The sequence below is a fragment of the Lepidothrix coronata genome, unplaced genomic scaffold (genome assembly GCF_001604755.1).
Source record: "Lepidothrix coronata isolate B3197 unplaced genomic scaffold, Lepidothrix_coronata-1.0 Scaffold30, whole genome shotgun sequence".
In the NCBI taxonomy this organism is placed as follows: domain Eukaryota; kingdom Metazoa; phylum Chordata; class Aves; order Passeriformes; family Pipridae; genus Lepidothrix; species Lepidothrix coronata.
Window position 1 is genome coordinate 2,531,373 of NW_016690210.1, and position 16,567 is coordinate 2,547,939.

A 16,567-nucleotide genomic window follows, 5' to 3' on the forward strand; every position below is an offset into this window, starting at 1 on the left:
TGATGCTCTTTAGGTACCACTAAAGAGCTGTTAGGATTGAGAAATACACCTGAGTGTCCCTGTTTCTTCAGTTTCCTAAGAGGGAAGTTGTGTCATCTTCCTAAGTTAGGCGTGGGGGAAATTGGGGTTTGTCTCTGACCTGTGGACACCTACAGTTCACACACCCATGTCTATACTAGACATTCCTTGCAAGAAAGTGGAGTGAAATGTAGATTTTTCAAGCTCTGTTCACCCAATCTACCTCGATTCTGCTTGAGGGTATAGTGACCTGCACCAATACTTTGCCTTGGTTCACCCAACAGGTCTCCAAATTTTCTGAATTCTTGATGCTGCCATCAGTGGTTTTACTTGAATGTCAGCCCCTAAAGAAAATATTTGACCAGAGGCTATCACCCTGACTGAGAAATTTAAAGTATGCAGGGACATCTGAGCTGGACAAGGCTGTTGTGGATCTCTTGGTAAGATTCGCTCTCAGCCTGAGGGGTGCTGACCTTGGCAATGAGCAGCTGTGTGGGAGCCCAGGTCTGTGAGTGGCTCCCATCAGCTTGAGCGAAGGCAGGGGTATATTGAAGCTGAGTAAAAATCCATCTTGCTTTTCCCTGAAGTCCCAAATATTTTTCTTATGGCAGAGAGGGTTGGGTGAATAATCCTGGTTTCCCACAGTGGAGTCATTCACCTCTCGAGCAAAACAGAAGACAGGAGCAGGGTGCACTCTCAGTCTGTGTATTGCCACTAGGGAAGTCAACCTCTCCCTCTCCCTCTCCCTCTCCCTCTCCCTCACCTCTCCTCTCCCTCTCCTCTCCCTCTCTAGCCCATATCACATCCTTCATCACATGGGAGAAAAGCATCTCTAATTACAAATCATTTGTCAGGTAAAGCACCTGGTCCAAGGAAATCTCTTGCTGCTTCCATCGGTTTAATGTAGTGAGTGTCAGGGAGCTTTTGAGCTTCCCCTCCTCCAAGAACAAATGGAGCATTTGACCTTAATCCAAAAATGCGACATTACAAAGAAGGCCTAAAAGGAGAGGAAGGGATGATATGGTAAAAGCTGAGAATTGTGCTAGTTTGGATATTTCCAAACTTGAAAATTTCCATCTCATTTCACTGTGGGATGTTCCCTGTCATTTCTCCGTATAAAGGCTGAGGTCGAGTGCCAGATTAAGTGTCTCCCTGTGCTCATAATCTGAATCTAATCACAAACACAATCCTGGAAGGAACACACAGCTTTAAATGAAGCTTTTCTTTGAAACCAAAACCAAAACCAAAACTGGAACTTCATTGCTATGGACAGAGTAATGAGCTTGTTTTAAAGGCAGAGGATTAAGGAGTTTTCATTTTGTTAGGGGCATCCTTGTGTGACAGGGCACAAGAAACCCAAAGCCTCAGACCCTGCAACATGGGACAGACGGTTTACAATGAGTCAAAAAAAATGGGACAGTCCTCTCTGTCTAGCAGGGGTGTTGTAGGAGGGCACAGCAATACTTTGAATAAGACCAGAGGCCTGCTGTCAATGGATCCTGGGAAAGTGCAGAGTTTTTCTCTCATGGCTCTCATTTTTTGTGTTCAGGTCTTTCCAAAAGGGCTATGTTGCAGCTGCAGGGTACAGATTCTTTACCTCGGTGACCTACAGCAACAAGATTTAGAGAAGGTACCTGCAGCCTGAATCCACCTGGAGGAGATGGTCAAACTTACACGGCCTGAGCTGAGCCTTGTGGCAGAGTTATTTACATTAAAACTAGACAGGTGTGTCTTTAGCCTTGTGTCTTCTTGTAACAAAGAAACAGCCCAAAGGTCCTGTACCCAATGAGAAGTCCTTGTACAGGAGGCACTGCATAAAGCACCAGTGTGAGGAGACAGAAATGAATACCCAACTTCCGAAGTGTAGGTACATCTATATAATGAAGTGACAACACAACAAGAAGGGGTGGCCATAATATTCTCTCACGCTCTTTGGGAAATGAGTGACCTTTTCAGCAGGCAGCTTTATATTAGCTGATTTCTTAGGTATGCAAGTTATCTAAAAACAGTTGCTCCCTAATCTGCTCTCATCAGCTCCAGGTTACGGGAGTTCATAAATCCGTGTACGTTTGACGCTAATGGAAAATCTGCATCGTGACTCCCCGGGGTGGCCCGAGTGTGTGACAGCAGCGGGTGAGCCATGCATTGCTTGGTTTGCCCACAAAAATACAAATTAAGAGGAATGAAACAGAGACAAAGGAAGGAGGTCGGTGAGATGGCAGCATTTATATTTGTTCTGCCTGAAGCAACCTTCACTTCCCAGAACCAGACTGTCCTTTCAAAGTCCCCACTGACTCCAACTGCGGTTACTGGGGGACTCTCCTCATTTGTCGCAGAGCTCTGGCTGGGCAAGAAACCATGATTTCAGACAGCTGGAATGGCAAAGACCTGAGGGGATGTGAAGTCTTTGCTTTAATACGTCTAATTTATCATCTTCTCCCTCCCCAGCTGCAGGAGAGGGAGAGAGATACTGAACAGACCAGTCCAGAAGCATAATGGAACACGGCAGATGAAGTGGGACGTGATGCAGTTCACTGTTCCCACAGACTGGTGCCTATGTGGAAACAAACTGTTTCCAAGAGATCCAGTTTGGAAACTGTCTTCAGTCTTTCCCCAAACTCTGGTTCCAAAGGGTTCGAGGGAAGTGGGAGGAAACCAATGGCAGCTGGGAAAGGAGAGAGCTCTTCTTGCTCTTCAATTTTACGTCTTCTATCACAGTTTTATGTTGGGAACCACAAGAACAGGGCGTCCTTGTGACACTCAAGTTACCTTAAAACATGACCAACAGCAAGTTTTGTCAAGCAAATGAGGTCCCCTGAGCAGAACCTATGAGCTGCTCAGTTATGCTGGTGCAGAAATCTGCCTGTTCTTTCTGAGGCAGAAAAGGAGAAAGTCCAAATGTTCACTGTGCCAGGTTAGTTTGCAAATGATCAGACAGGACAGCTGGAATAAGAGGGCAGTCAACATGCAGGCCAAGGAAGAAAAAAAAAAAACAAAACACACAAATAGAAATCATTTTACCAAGTATTCATGCTTTGCACAACTATAGATCCATTTGGAAAAGTGTCTCTAAGGACTTCATAAACATCAGTATCTTTCTGATGTTTCCTGTCCCATCTGTAGTCCTGGCCACTTGTGTCAACTGGGCACAAAATGATACCAAATCAAACTGGTGCTGCTTTCAGTCACTATTTCTTTGCCTTTTCAAACCCAAAATGATGATGGTGTCTTCAGCCTGGCTCAAGTCCCCAGACACTGAGTCCTGTTCAGGGGTGTTAAGGAACAATTTTTTAATGTATAATGGGCACAGATGTTTCCCATCTGCCAACTATGGCATAAGGAACAACGTCCTCCAGCTGAGGCCATCTGAAATGCTTCTCACACACCCCAGAGCCATGCCCAGCTGCAGATCAGACCCAGCAAGAGGGTGTGATGGAAACTGTCAACAGGTACCAAGTGTCCCTGACGTGAGACAGCAGGCTGAGAGTAAGTGACAGAGGGGTCAGAAAAACAGAAGTGGTGATGCAGCAGCGAGAAAACCAGCACCTGGTTCACTCAGACTTACCTAGAAGGGTTTCGGTTGGTTTTTTTTTCCTTTTTTTTTTCTACAGGGGTGTAACCATTTAAAGCTAAAGTCTGAAACAAGTCAGAGCTACTTCACACACATCCAGTGCAGAAAGCACTCCTCTTAACACCCCAGTGTGTGTTTAGACTAGTATTTTATTAGAAAGGGGGAAATGGAGAGACAAGGAGGGAAGCTAATGGCCCCCTGGATGGAAGAGATCCCATTAAGACCCCCTGCTGTATAAAGTGTTGAAACCGTGCTGGGATGAGGGCTTCCTGAGCTGCTTCTATTAATACAACAAAAATAAATGGGGTTTTGGATGGATGGTCTCAAAGGGCTGGATGGTTTTAGAGCAGAGGATTTCAAGCCTTTGTTAAGGACAGTATATGCTACTGGACTTAGCCATCTATGGTATAAATGCACACCCCACTCACCCCAGTGCTGGGGTTAAGGAGAATTCATTTTTCTTCCTTCTGTGGACTGGGGTTGTTGAGCTGCACTTGCCTCTCCCACACTTCTGCTGCTGTCATTGGCATCTCTTTTTAATCACCTACTTCTGCCTTTTCCTTTGCTCACAGCTCCGCTCCATTCTCTTTTCTTCTTCATTGCCTCCTCTTGCTCTCCTCTCCTCCAGTAGTTTTCACCTTGATGTTGACACTGTTGCCACAGAATATCCAGACAAAGCCAGCATTCATATAAAAAAATAAAATAAAATAAATTTAGGTAGCTTGGTGAGTCCCAGCAAAATTCTTAAGTACCAGGCAGACCCTGAGACACCAAGAACCCAGAAGAGAGATGGGGCATTTGCTTTGCAGCATTTGGGATTTTGCAACAGTTCTCATGAATTGAATGCCAATTTTCTCCTACTGGTTCGTGACCCAAGCATTGTAAGGAAAACAATGACTGTTGCTGGTGTCAGTGTGTGTTCCTGGTCCATAACCTGAATGTCAAAGCAACAGAGTTATGGGATAAAAGGCAAAATGGCACAGCTGACTGAAATTTCCTAAAGGGCAATAGACAAAAGTACCAGAATAAAAGGAGACTTTCTTCACCATTTCAGAAAAATTCTGATCAGAACTAGCAAAAGAGAAAATCACAGATTTGTGGGTGACTGATTTTTTTCTGTGTCTCATACCATGTGTCTGAGCACACAATATTTACTGACAAGAATTAAAAGGAACCTCTGGTCTCCCCTGACTCCTCTTCTGAGCCGGTTCTTTCTGTTCAGGCTCTGGAAGCAGAATCTATCCCAGGAAAAGCCTTCTCAGCAATGGAACTGAGATGGGCCTTTCATTGCCAGGATATTTTTCCTTATTCTACTGATAAATTTCAATGCACAACCAAAACTAACTTCACTTCTTGACCTCAGTGCAGCCTGGCCAGCTCAGCATACCACGAACATGAGATGGACACGTTGAACAAACTCTCTGTTTAAAACATTTCCTTTTGTTCTTTAACCCCCAACCACAAAAAGCAGCGTATACAAAACTCAGAGAGATGTGGGACAAAAGGAAGATGGTATCTTCTGAGCCTGTTAGCCCACAAAGCCTGGGCATTCTTCTCCTCCCTGAAAGGACATCATTCCCACATGGGGTCAGGACCAACTGTTGGGTCAAGCCTAATCACACATCAACTTGCCAGCTGTTCCCTCCGATGTGACAACTGATTTTAAGCAAGCTGCCTTTACACCCCTTCCCCCTCATCCCTCACAGATGCCTGTCATCTTCACAGTCTCATGCCAGAATGGAGGGAGACATTTGCTGTGTCTCTGCTGTTCAGGGAAAGCCCTTCCCACACTAAATTTTAGGACTGAGTCCAGACACCATGGCACAAGCCAGGTCCATGCTCAGCTGCCTCCCAGTCCCTCCCTCTTCACAGCTCATGGCATTAGTGGCTCATCTCAGGGAACAAGCCATGCCAGGCCTCTGTATTACTGAAGGATATGGTGGCAATGGGAGGATAATGATGTCTGAAGATGAATGCAGCCATCATTTCTGCTTCATCACAGCCCCCAGGAGAGTGCACAGAGAATTGATCTCCAGAAGACAGGCTTGGGACAAAAGAGTGGGGAGAGGGCTGGTGTGAGGGGTTAGTGAGTGAGGGGAGGGTGTTTTTTTAGCTAAGATTCTCCTAAAGACGTTAAAGATAATTCCTCACCCTGCCATATCTTTCCATAGGTGCTGTAAACCATAGCCCAGTTGCTTCAGTAAGGAAGGCAAGGCTGTGCCATGGCCAACAGCTCAATTAATTGCCACGGGTACTTTGTAAATCACAAATGCTTAGCTTTGTCCTCAACCAATATTCATTGAAAGCATTTTTCCATGTCTGTGGTCTACTGCAAGCTAATAGAAGTTGTACTATGGGTGCGCTTCAGGATCTGTGGTTCGTTTGAGTGCTTTCACAGATTTCTTTAATCTGTCCAAAATTGCAGGTTTCAAGTAACCTTTAGTATTTGAGCCAGACGCCTCCAATTAACTCTGCTCCCGTAGCTGAACGTACCAGGGAGGCCCAAGGCATTAAAATGAGTTGCAAGAAGAAACCTACCCAGAATAAATATAATTACAACCTAAGCTTTATTGTTCACAACGGCCTGACCTCCAGATGGTAACTCGCACAATTAAAGGGCTTTTATTTTTTCCAGAAAACAGACAAGGGGGGGAAAATGAGAAGAAAATGAAAAGCCACACACAGTGCCTCCCTCAGTTTCCCTCCAGCAACCCAGAGCTGCTGCTTAGTGCCAGGCTGTCCATGTTCTCCTGTATTTGGGAGTCATGGTCCCTGTGAGACATCCAGGAGTCAGGGGTGTGAGGTGGCATCACCCCAGAGGCTGAACCAGACGAGTGAGTGGCTGCTGGTTGGGGTCTGGAGCTCCTGTACTCCTCAGGGGAGCACTCCTGCTGCTCCCGTAGGGCTTGGGATTTGGGATAGCATTCCCCAGCTCAGCTGTCAGCAGCCTGGCGTGCCCAGCGCCTGTCTGGGTCAAGGACACGCTGTTCTTGTCTGCTGCTGCCACTGCTGGGGAGATAAACGCTGTGCTGACCAAGGGCTTATCACTTTCCACAGCCAGGCTGCTCCTTGCCTGCCTGGAAATCGGGACACCTGCCTCTGGGTCGAGCCCGGCGGGTCTGGAGAGACAAAAGCTTTCTGTGGGCACCCAGCGAGGGCTGATATTGGAGGGGGAGACCTAGAAATGGCAGAGTTTTAGCAAAGCCAGGCTGGGCTCATCTGGCTGTGGTTTGTGTGAGCATACAGCAGCTCTGGGCAGCTGGGCTGAGCCAGCCCTCCAGCTCCAAGGTGAAATTTAAAAGAGGAGACTTGAAAAAAAGAAGAAAACAATCTGGCAAGAGGAACTGCAGGAATGAAACGCTTAAGTGAAAACTGCACATTTTGTCGCTTTGTCTCTGCACTATTGTGCCCTCCCTTTCAGTTAAATTGGGAACTGCTTACCATAGCAATACCCAGCACTGGCATCACAGCCTGGGATGGAAGTGCAGCCTTTGCATTACCTTTGTAAGTCAGATGGTGGAAATGGCAAGAGCAAAAAATTAGTTTACATACAATTTCTTTTCCTCTTTTTCTTTTCTACTTCCACTCACATTTTGGCCACTTCGTGTCAGTTGGATGACACTTATAGAACAAGACTCTTTTCCTTCACACTCTATAAGGCAAAAAACCCCACCATAGACACACAAGTCAAGTCTTCTGCCATTGTCTGAACCAAGAGCACTGGCTCTTCTTTTTAACTTAAAGCAGAAACGTAATTTCCAATGAAAAACACCGAAATTACAGTCCTGCAGATGAAAGTCTTTGTATACCCACAGAAGAGTTATGTCATGAGGAAAGCTGCACCCACCAGAGAAGCATTTGTTCTTGCTCCAGACTGACCTGATTTGCAGCTTTGCCCCAACAATGAGGGTCATTTCTCTGGGCTCATTTATTTGCTGAGGCAACTTTCAAGGGTACCACATGCATAAGAATAGTTACTTTCTCTCTCCCATTGTAGGCAGATGTCCTGTGAGATTTTTGCCAGCTATACAGACCAAGCAAGAGGAGAAGCCTGGAAAAGCCATCATCTGAGCTGTGCATGAGACATACCTATCCTTTACCCCCTGGAAGGAGAATTGCACACTTGCTGCTGCCTTCACTGATCCAAGCCCTGAGGTCAGCGCTGTGTGCATGTGAATCCAGGATGGAACAAGCCCAGGAAGGAGAAAATACCTCAAATTCTGTACTGTGCTCTGTAAGCCCCACATAATTAAGTGTAGCTATATGCCACCCAGGGTTCCCTGGAAAGAGCCACATCTCAACCTTCCATCAGGTTTTGGGGGGGCCCCACCACACACAGCTGCCAAGGAGGGAGGCAACAGGCCATCCTGCTGGCTGCTGAGCAGCTCAGCAGCTCTTCTCCTGCCCCGGCTCTCATGACTTTGCCTCCAGGATTGTGGCAGTGAAACATCTGCTCAAGGAGGGTGGGCTGGAGCTGAAGCTTCTCTGGTTCTCCTGCACCACCTCTCTCCACTTTTGCACAGTCCTGTGGCAGGTACTGAAACACAAGGCACAGTCAAGACCATAGCACCTGTATCTACTTCCCTGCCTCTTGCAAATCTCTCTCCCTCCATGTCCAATCCCCTTCTCCAGCCCCTCAGTTTCTCAGCCTTTCCCTTCCCAGCACAGCTGGCTGTTCCCAGTGGAAACACTAGAAATGTTTTGACTGAAAACCCAAAAGGGATAATCAGTGTGGGCAATTTCGGTTCAAACTGTTCACTTCTGGCAAAGTTGAGATGTAGATGAAAAAAGTCCTGTGATGGAAAGAGCCAAGGAAACAGCCAGAGGCTGAATTCTGCCTGTTATGGGGAGGAGAGCTGAACTCTGCTGGCTGGGACTGATGGGGATAGGCCACATATGGCATGTACCAGCTCCAGCACAGCAGATCAGAGTTGAAGAGAGGGGAAGGAAGAGATCTCACCCCCTGAGATGCTCTCAGAGCTACCCATGATCCTTATGAACTGACAGACACCAGCCACCAACTCTCGGAGAGCAAAGGAGAGCTCCCAGTGCTCATGGCAGCTCTTCCAGGAAAAAAGAAATACATTCAGACTATGTGGTGGGGTTGTCTCTATTCCTTCTGTCTTTCTTCTTCCCTGCTGCCCTTTCCTTTCCAAGTTTAGACACCAGCAGCTGCCAGTTCAGGTTGTGCAGGAAACAGTTTTGTTGCCTCTGACTGGAGATGGCAAATCCTGTTTGCCCGGTGCCCCTCAGTCTGGGGAGAGAGGAATAAAGGGACAACTTAGGAGAGATCAGGGCAAGCACTGCCCAGCTCAGGGTATTGCTCTGGCTGGGGAAACTTACCTCACTTGCACAGCCCTGTTAGCAGAAACATCCCCTGAGGAGACACTTGCAGAGGAGACAACAAGCCTGCAGCTGCAGCGATGCTGATGTGGGTGGTGCTGTGAATCCTTCGGGGGAGGTTCTGCTTCCCAGCTTCCCACTGTAGCAACCTGCAAGAGTTTGGTGCCCAGACCTGGACCAAAACAGCAGCAACAGTGAACTCATAAACTCCATATTTAAATAGCCCAAAGGCTGCTTCTGCTGATGTCAGTATTTCTCCTCTGACACAGGCTCAAGGCTCAAGCTCTGATACCATCTTAGACACAGCAGTGCTAAGCAGTGTCACTTACCCTAGAAGGCAAAAGACACCAATAGCCCAATAATTGCCCTTTTGTGTTTATAACAACTGAAAACTACATTTAAAAGTAAAAAACACACACTTACTTCCATGCAACAAAATTACTTATTTCTGGTCATAGAATGATAGAATGGTTTGGGTTGGAAAGGACCTTAAAGATCATCCAGTTCCAACCCCCCCTGCCTTTGGCAGGGGCACCTTTTACTAGACCAGGTTGCTCAAAGCCCTATCCAGCCCTGCCTTGAACATCTCCAGGGAAGTGTCATCTTGTGTCCTTAAGAGAGAAGCCGGGATCATGGAGGCAACTGTTTCAAAACTGCAGGACAAATTTTCAGCCGTCTGAACATTTTTGAAATGTCAGAGGGAAAAAGGAGACAGACAAAATCCAAAGCCACTTAGGGAAAGCTAAAATGCTTGCTAGGAAGCTGTGGTTGTTGGCTCAGCGGTCCTGCAATGCCACATTATCTGCCCTGAGCCCACTCCGTTTTCAGGCGAGGAGCCTGTGTGCAGACACTGACTCTGGGAGCAGCAGTTTGCTGCCAAGCAGAAACTTTCCTCTTTCCAAGCCAGAAATTGCCTGTTTTCTCAAGGCAAAAAAGTGATACCCCAGCTCACCAAGGAGCCCGACCATCCGCAGGAGGTGGGAACAGCTGAGCTTCATCTGGCACCAGAGGAGGCTACAGCTTTGTCCTTGCAAGCATCTGTCATTGCGTGGAGTTGGGTGAAAAACCAGCAGAAAAGATAAAAAGAGAGGGAATTAGCTCAGAAAAAGATGACTAAACTCATGCAGCCAAGAGTTACTGTTCACTGGAATGAATTTGGCAGGCCCACCTTTGTTTTTTAACATTTTCTGGCGATCATAAAGAGAAGCTTGTCATGCTCTGCAAAGCCAATCTCTGGAAGACTAGCAGATGAAGAATTTAACTTCTTGACTCAAACTTTGATGAGGAGATGTGCTGAGCCATATTTTTTGGCCGAAGGAGCAGTGATTCATGGAGATGGGAAAAGAAAAAGAAAGGGATGGCTCTGGAGCTAAAGCTGCGGGTGCTGAGATGGAGCTGGCATGGCAGGCTGACCTGGGTGGCAGTCACAGGTTGCAAAGGGCTGTACTGTCCTCCCATGTCAGTCCAGACCAAAATCTGGGCCAGTCCCTCGTGGTGGCTGTGCACAAGGCTTGGTCTGACAAAGCCTTTTGGAGCCAGTGAGTGTTACCACGTTAGGAACACACAGCCTCCCTCAGACCTTCCTGAGTGCTGAGCACCCTCTGCCCCTTCGTGCCCTGAAAGTGTTCTAGCAATAGTTGGCAGCTTTGCCCCTGTCAGATATATAGACAGAGACGTAGGTAGGTAGGTATGCATATTTATTTATTTGCATATATATGTGAATGAAGTAATCTCATTCAAACTCCTCAAATTCGTGCCCAGACGTGGCAGGGCTTTCCCGTGACAGCAGCAGTTGTCTGGCCCACCACCCTGCACCCCCAGGGGCCAGGTTATTTGTGAGGGGCTTTTCAGTGTAACACCATGGTGGAGTGCCATCTGCTGGGCTTGTGCAGGGCTCTTCTGGCACAGGAGAGGAAGAAAGCGAAGAGAAACCCCGGAGCAATAGGCTGTGTCTGTGCTTGGCCACTAAACTTCCCTAAGAGCCTTCCCCAGGCAGCTGCCAGGGAGCAGCCACAGCCAGGCTGGTTCACCCTGCAACTTGGCATGACCTCTGCAAAACGCCTGATGGAAACACCCACAGACTCCCACCAACTTCCAAACCACACGGGGGAATTTCTGGGGAGAATCCCAGTGGATCAAGACCAAAAGCAGCACCCTGATGGTGTGGATGTATCAGCAGCAGGGATGTACCAGCAGCAGCCAGTGCCTAGGGATATCCCCTAGTACTAATCAACTCGTTAGCATGGATATTTTCTTTGTGTGATGTGCATGTGATAGACCAGGCCAGTTCCAGGGAGGAGGAGGAAGATGAGCAGATTTCGTATCTTGCAATCTTTACTATCTTGTGAAGCAGCTTTGAACCCTACCTGGAGGTATTTGCTTCCATCCATCAGCTACTCAGGGAGTTTGCACCCCCCCAAATGTACAGGCACTCCAGTTGACTCTCTGAAGGAGGCTGTGTGAATCTCTCATGCTCAAAATCTCTAAAGGGAAAAATCACCTCCCTTTGAGCCATTCCTGCCTGCTGCATCTTCTCTGATTCATCACAGATGGTGGAAGTTACTTGATTCACAGTTGCATTATGTTAACCCACCTCTGATTACAGTGTGAATGAGGAATACAAAAGGAGGAGGGAAAGAAGCAGGAGAGGGCTGGAAGCAAACTGCAAATTAAAGGCAAATCACAAGGTTGGTTTTGGGCTATTGTGTGAATGGGGGTGGCTCAATTTTTTGCCATGCTGGGAAATTGAGAGACATACCATAGTGCCAAAGACCAAAGATCTTCAGGATACGAGCTAGTAAGATCCATGCATTTCTGTGCAGCTGCAGAGTGTTTCTGTCCCACCACTAAGGATCCTGGGAACCAAAGGAAAAATATATGGGGACAAACTTTGTTAAGAACTCTCAGATAATGGTTATGAAAGGACTGAGTCTAAATCCATAAATGCTTTGCCAGCATTCAGGAACCACTAATTCTAGTTTCCTCAGTGAAATACGTCAAAACTAAGCTTCCTCTTCATCCATCAATCATCTCCCAAAAGTAGGAAAAGAGACCTTGATGGTAAGGAATGGTTAAACTGAACAAGCAAAAAGTAACATGTCCTTCAAAAGAAAGCACATACTTTCCTGGCTGTAGGGTTTTATTCATGTCCTTCCAGCCCACTCCAAACACAAACTTATCACCCTCTTTTTATGTGCCAAATCAATAACAGCTTGTGCGGGGATTGCGGAATGCTGCATCTGAAAGCCTCTCACACACTTTGCTGGAGTAAAGGGCTGATAATAATTAATAGCTGCCAAGGACATTCAGCCTTGTTGAGTGGTTGTTAGCATGGTTTTTTTCCCTGGACACAGCTTAGAGTGAGCCTTCCCAATTTTCCTGGACAGTATCTGCAGAACAGGAGGTTTCTCAGCATTTTTGTGCATATTCCCTGGCAGAAGGTAAAGAGAACATCCCATGAAGCCCTTGGATTGAAAATCTTGCTGAGGACTGGGTCTTAACCTCTTCTAAAATCTCTTCCCTAGCTGCACTAGGAAGGCACAGCTTTCCCACCCGTAAGGACATCCGGGCTTTGGTAGGTGAAGTAGCTCTGGCCAGACTTTCAGGTCACAGGGGAGTATTAAAACACTGCGTGCCGGAGGCTGAAGGTTTTGTTCCAGACTGTTTCTGCCTCTTGCTCTCGTTATTCAGCTGCTCTGATGGGGTTAGAATCCTTAGGAATTATGCCTGGATCGTAAGCTGCCTTTATTTTGCAGTCATTCTGGAGCTGATCCTAAAAGCGATGCTTTTGGGAGCAACAAGTCTAATAACATCACTCAACACAGTAGCTAAAGGAAGCAAGAGAGCTGAAGGGAAGGGTTCAGCTCCTGGCTCTGCAGCTGGCTTTTGTCAGCTCCTCTCAGACCAGAGGAGGCAACTTTCTGAAGCCTCCCCATTTTTAATTTTTTTCCTGGGGCCATCTGGAGGCAGGAGAGCTGCAGGGCCAGAGGGCACCAAGCACCTCAAAGGCAGCGGTCTCACAAGAGGAAGGGCGAGCTGGCAGGCGGCCAGGAAAATAAATGACCCTGTTTCCAAATGCCTCGCAGGTAAACCTGGGTTCATTAACATTTCTCAGCAGGCAGGTGTTTTCACTTCATCACTTCAGCTTCAGTTGCTGCTTCAATTTTTCATCAGAAGTGCTTGTAACAGCACGGGACACACCTCGACAGGATGCAGTTGGGAGCAATGAACCAGCAGCTGCCATTTTCCCCTGTGGCTTTCTCCCTTTAATAAAGGCAGGGGTGCCCTTTTGAAGGTGCCGGTGCTTGTGCTTGGGCAGCTGGAGCAAAGACCTTCAAACAGGTTGCACTCCTTGGTTTTCCCAGAGTTGTGTGGTCAACCCCAGGCTCTAGGATCAAGATAAGGGATCAGATCAAGTTCTGGCTAAGTGTGATCAATGGGAAACACATGCCCAGCAGCCAGAGGATGTTGGCAGGCTGCAACAACTCTAGTCCCGGGATGAGTTACTGGGAGAGATAGCTGCTTATAGCAGGGCCCGGTCTAGTTCTTATTCCCAGCAGTCAGTGAGACCAAAAATGCAGTCTAAACAAATGCAATTTATTCCATTAGCAGACATCAGAGAAGCTACCTGCCTTGACAAAACCCAGCTATGTTTCTAATTAAGCAGGGATGGCTCAGAGACTCTATTCAAGACACTGCGGCTGCAATCCCAAATCCCCACAACAAATTACCTACACTTCTCACTGTTAACAGATGTACCTGTTTATCTAACATTGTTGGTCAAACGCTGGAGCACATCCTCACACAGAAGTGTTATTGTAGCTGCCACCTGAGATTTGTTTGATCAGGGCTTATGGGTTTTGGTCCGTGGATATAAGAGTCTGCTTACAGCCTGAAGGGCAGGAGTTTCTTTTTAAGGGTAAACAAAGAGAGGTCAGCGGGGGTTTAGGCTTCCCTCTCCTCATATCTCTTTGCTGTTCATGGCACCAGCACCTAAAGAGACTTTACTTTGGTCCTGGCTCACTGGCAGGAGTGAAGGAAAGCCATAGGGACACGGGTGCTCCCGCAAATTGGCTAAGGCAGGTATTTTATCCACGGCTGCAAACGAAAGTTGCTTTACCTTAGCAGGATCAGCCTGGTTGTTTGTGCTATAACTGAAGCACTGATACATAATACGCAGGCTGGTGTTAAACCAGCTCATGTGGGTATGAGCCACAGCAGAGCCACGGCAACAGAGCTCATTGCCAAGCCCCCTGGAGACCTCAGGTCCTGCTGCCCAAGTCCCACCACACCGTGCTGTGGACCTTGCTCTTGGTTTTCCTCCTGAGCAATAAGGACATTAAAAATGCCATATTTCTCTACTGGCTGCTTTTTGAAACCCTTCTCCTGGTTCCCATCTAGCTGCCACAGCTATGAGTGGCAGTTCCAGGGAAGTGGCATCCGGCCACTGACAGAAGTCTGACCTTCTCTCTCACATGGACAGTGGTGGAGGGCAATTGCTCTGTGAGAGGGAGTGAAGGAGGAGTAAAAGGAAAGTAAATCCTCATCTGCTTGGTCTCAGATGGATAATACTGTGAGACAGTAAACTGACATGCCCAGGGACCCAAAACACAGCTTGGGCCTGGGTGGCACCTCATCGGCAAGAGACATGGTGACAGTACTTTTCCTTTCTGCTTAGTTTTAAAAATAAGCATGTTTACCCACTGCAGCAGTGGCCACTCAGGGTGCACTTGCTTCCCAGCTGCCCAGTTTCACCCTTGCTGGCAGGCCAGAGGGATAATCCTGCTGTTGTCTGTCCTGCCAGTACTTCACCTCCTGATGTGGTGGAGCGTCTTGCCTGTCCCTCGTGCCCTGTGCTGCTGCACAAGAGGGAGGAGGGTCCTTGGAGTGCTGTGACCCTTCCACAGGAGCCCAGAGGGAAGAGAGGAGCAAGTGCTTTGCCAGAATCCCTGCCAGGTTCCCTTGGGCTCCGTGCAAAAAGTAGTCTGTGAGTTGTGAGGTGGCTATTTCCACCTTTGGCTGTAGGATTGGATGGATTGGAGCTGCCTCCCTGCAGGGCTGAGCCCTGCATCCCTGCTCCATGGCTTCTCACAGAGGGAAAGGAGGAGGGACTGGCTGCTGCTTGCTGGGCCAAGGACAGGCACACAGGCAGCATGGAAGGTTTGGGAAGAGACGTTTACCAGCAGACCTGGGTTTCTGCATCTCTGTACAACAGGGAAAACATTCGCCTATTCACAGCTGGAAACCCAGAAGTGCAAGGAATTTGGAGCTGAAGGGGGGCTGAGGAGGAAAGGACAGAGGAGCAGGGACATGGACTGGCTCTTGGGAAAGGAGGCAGAGCCGGCAGGGGCAGCTCCTCATCGGAGCAAGGTCTGGTGTGAGTGAAAGTGCTGACTGGAGGGGGCTGGGAGCACAGGATGGACAAGGACAGAGGGGACGCTGGATGAGGAGTGGAAATGGTAAGTGGGGCAGAGTGAGGGACTTCAGGCAAAGGCTGGGGTCAGAAGAGGGGTGCTGGGTGCAAGGAAGGACAAAGAAGGTGAAAGAAGATGCACAATGGGGACGAGGGAAGGCACTGGGGAAAATAAGCCTTACTCTTATAAAGAATGTACCTTGGGGTTTTTTTGTTGTTGGTTGTTTTTTTTCTGTTAAAGCTTTTTTAATTTTAATTGCAACTATTCAGTTTTTCTCCTAGCTTTCTCTGCTCATTCTTTCCCTCCTGGTCTTTGACCCTCCATTGGTAATTCCCCTTCAGTGTTTGCTAATTTTCTGTCTCTTGCCCTGCCAGTACAACTGTCATCGCATGCATTGTGCTGTGTCCTCTGTGAAAGGATGTAGAGATAGCAAACTGTATGTACAATACAAAGGCTGCTCTTACCTCTGCTCTGGCAAACAGCTCAGACTCCCTGCCTGCAATTATCCTTTTGGTTCTTCTCTCTGTCCTCTTCTTGTTCCTTCAGGCTTGGTTTTCCCATGTGTTTCCTGCAGTCTGGCTTCTTGCCAGCTTTGCTTCCCCACCTGGAGCTGGGTCTTTCCCTATTTGTGCCATGGGTATCACTTGCAGCACTTCTCCCCCTAGCCCAGACCAGCCTTGCTGAGGCAGCTGGAAGGGAGAGTGTAACAGGGAGGACGTGAAAGAGCATCTACTGCAGATCTCTGCGGTCATGGCCAGGGTCAGAGAGCCAAACGTTTATGGTTTGTGCGGGGGTGTTATGTAAATAACAGCAATTATTCATTGTCAAAACTTCACAGCTGAGCCAAAACTCAACCATTTTTGCTGGACTGTTCACAGAGGCTGCTACTTCCAAAGGCTCACTTGCAGCCAGACTTCAGCCTTCCTCTCACAGCTGTAGAACTACGTTACTACTATTAAAGAAGTCACAGTTATAGTGAACTTGCCACATTATCTTCTTCTGCAACGGGAGATGTGGCTCTACTGACTATGGTCTCAAAAAATCACATTCTCTTCCTTTTGTGAATATGTGAATTTATGAGTTCTTCAGCTTGTTACAAAGTGGCAACAGTGGCCTGAATGTGCATGAGCACAACAGAGCATCACTTCTGGTGTGTTCAGTGTGTTTGAAGGACTCCCACTGAAGCGAACAGGAGCAACTTCCCATGAACTCAGCAGGTTTT

General features: G+C 47.7%; 1 long non-coding RNA gene across 2 annotated transcripts in view; it reads right to left on the reverse strand.

Annotated features, from left to right (window-relative positions):
• The window catches only part of LOC108495298, a 21,582-nt gene extending 5,505 nt beyond the window's left edge, over window positions 1-16,077 (reverse strand). Inside the window, exons 1-4 of one of the 2 annotated variants that reach the window (XR_001874060.1) lie at window positions 15,810-16,077; window positions 11,691-11,787; window positions 8,933-9,104; window positions 7,838-8,843 (exon numbers count right to left, since the gene is read on the reverse strand). This is a non-coding gene — a long non-coding RNA (uncharacterized LOC108495298). Of the gene's footprint in view, window positions 1-7,837; window positions 8,844-8,932; window positions 9,105-11,690; window positions 11,788-15,809 lie in introns of those variants that run through there. The other variant, XR_001874061.1, reaches the window with a different exon arrangement.
• Window positions 16,078-16,567: the final 490 nt, after the last annotated feature.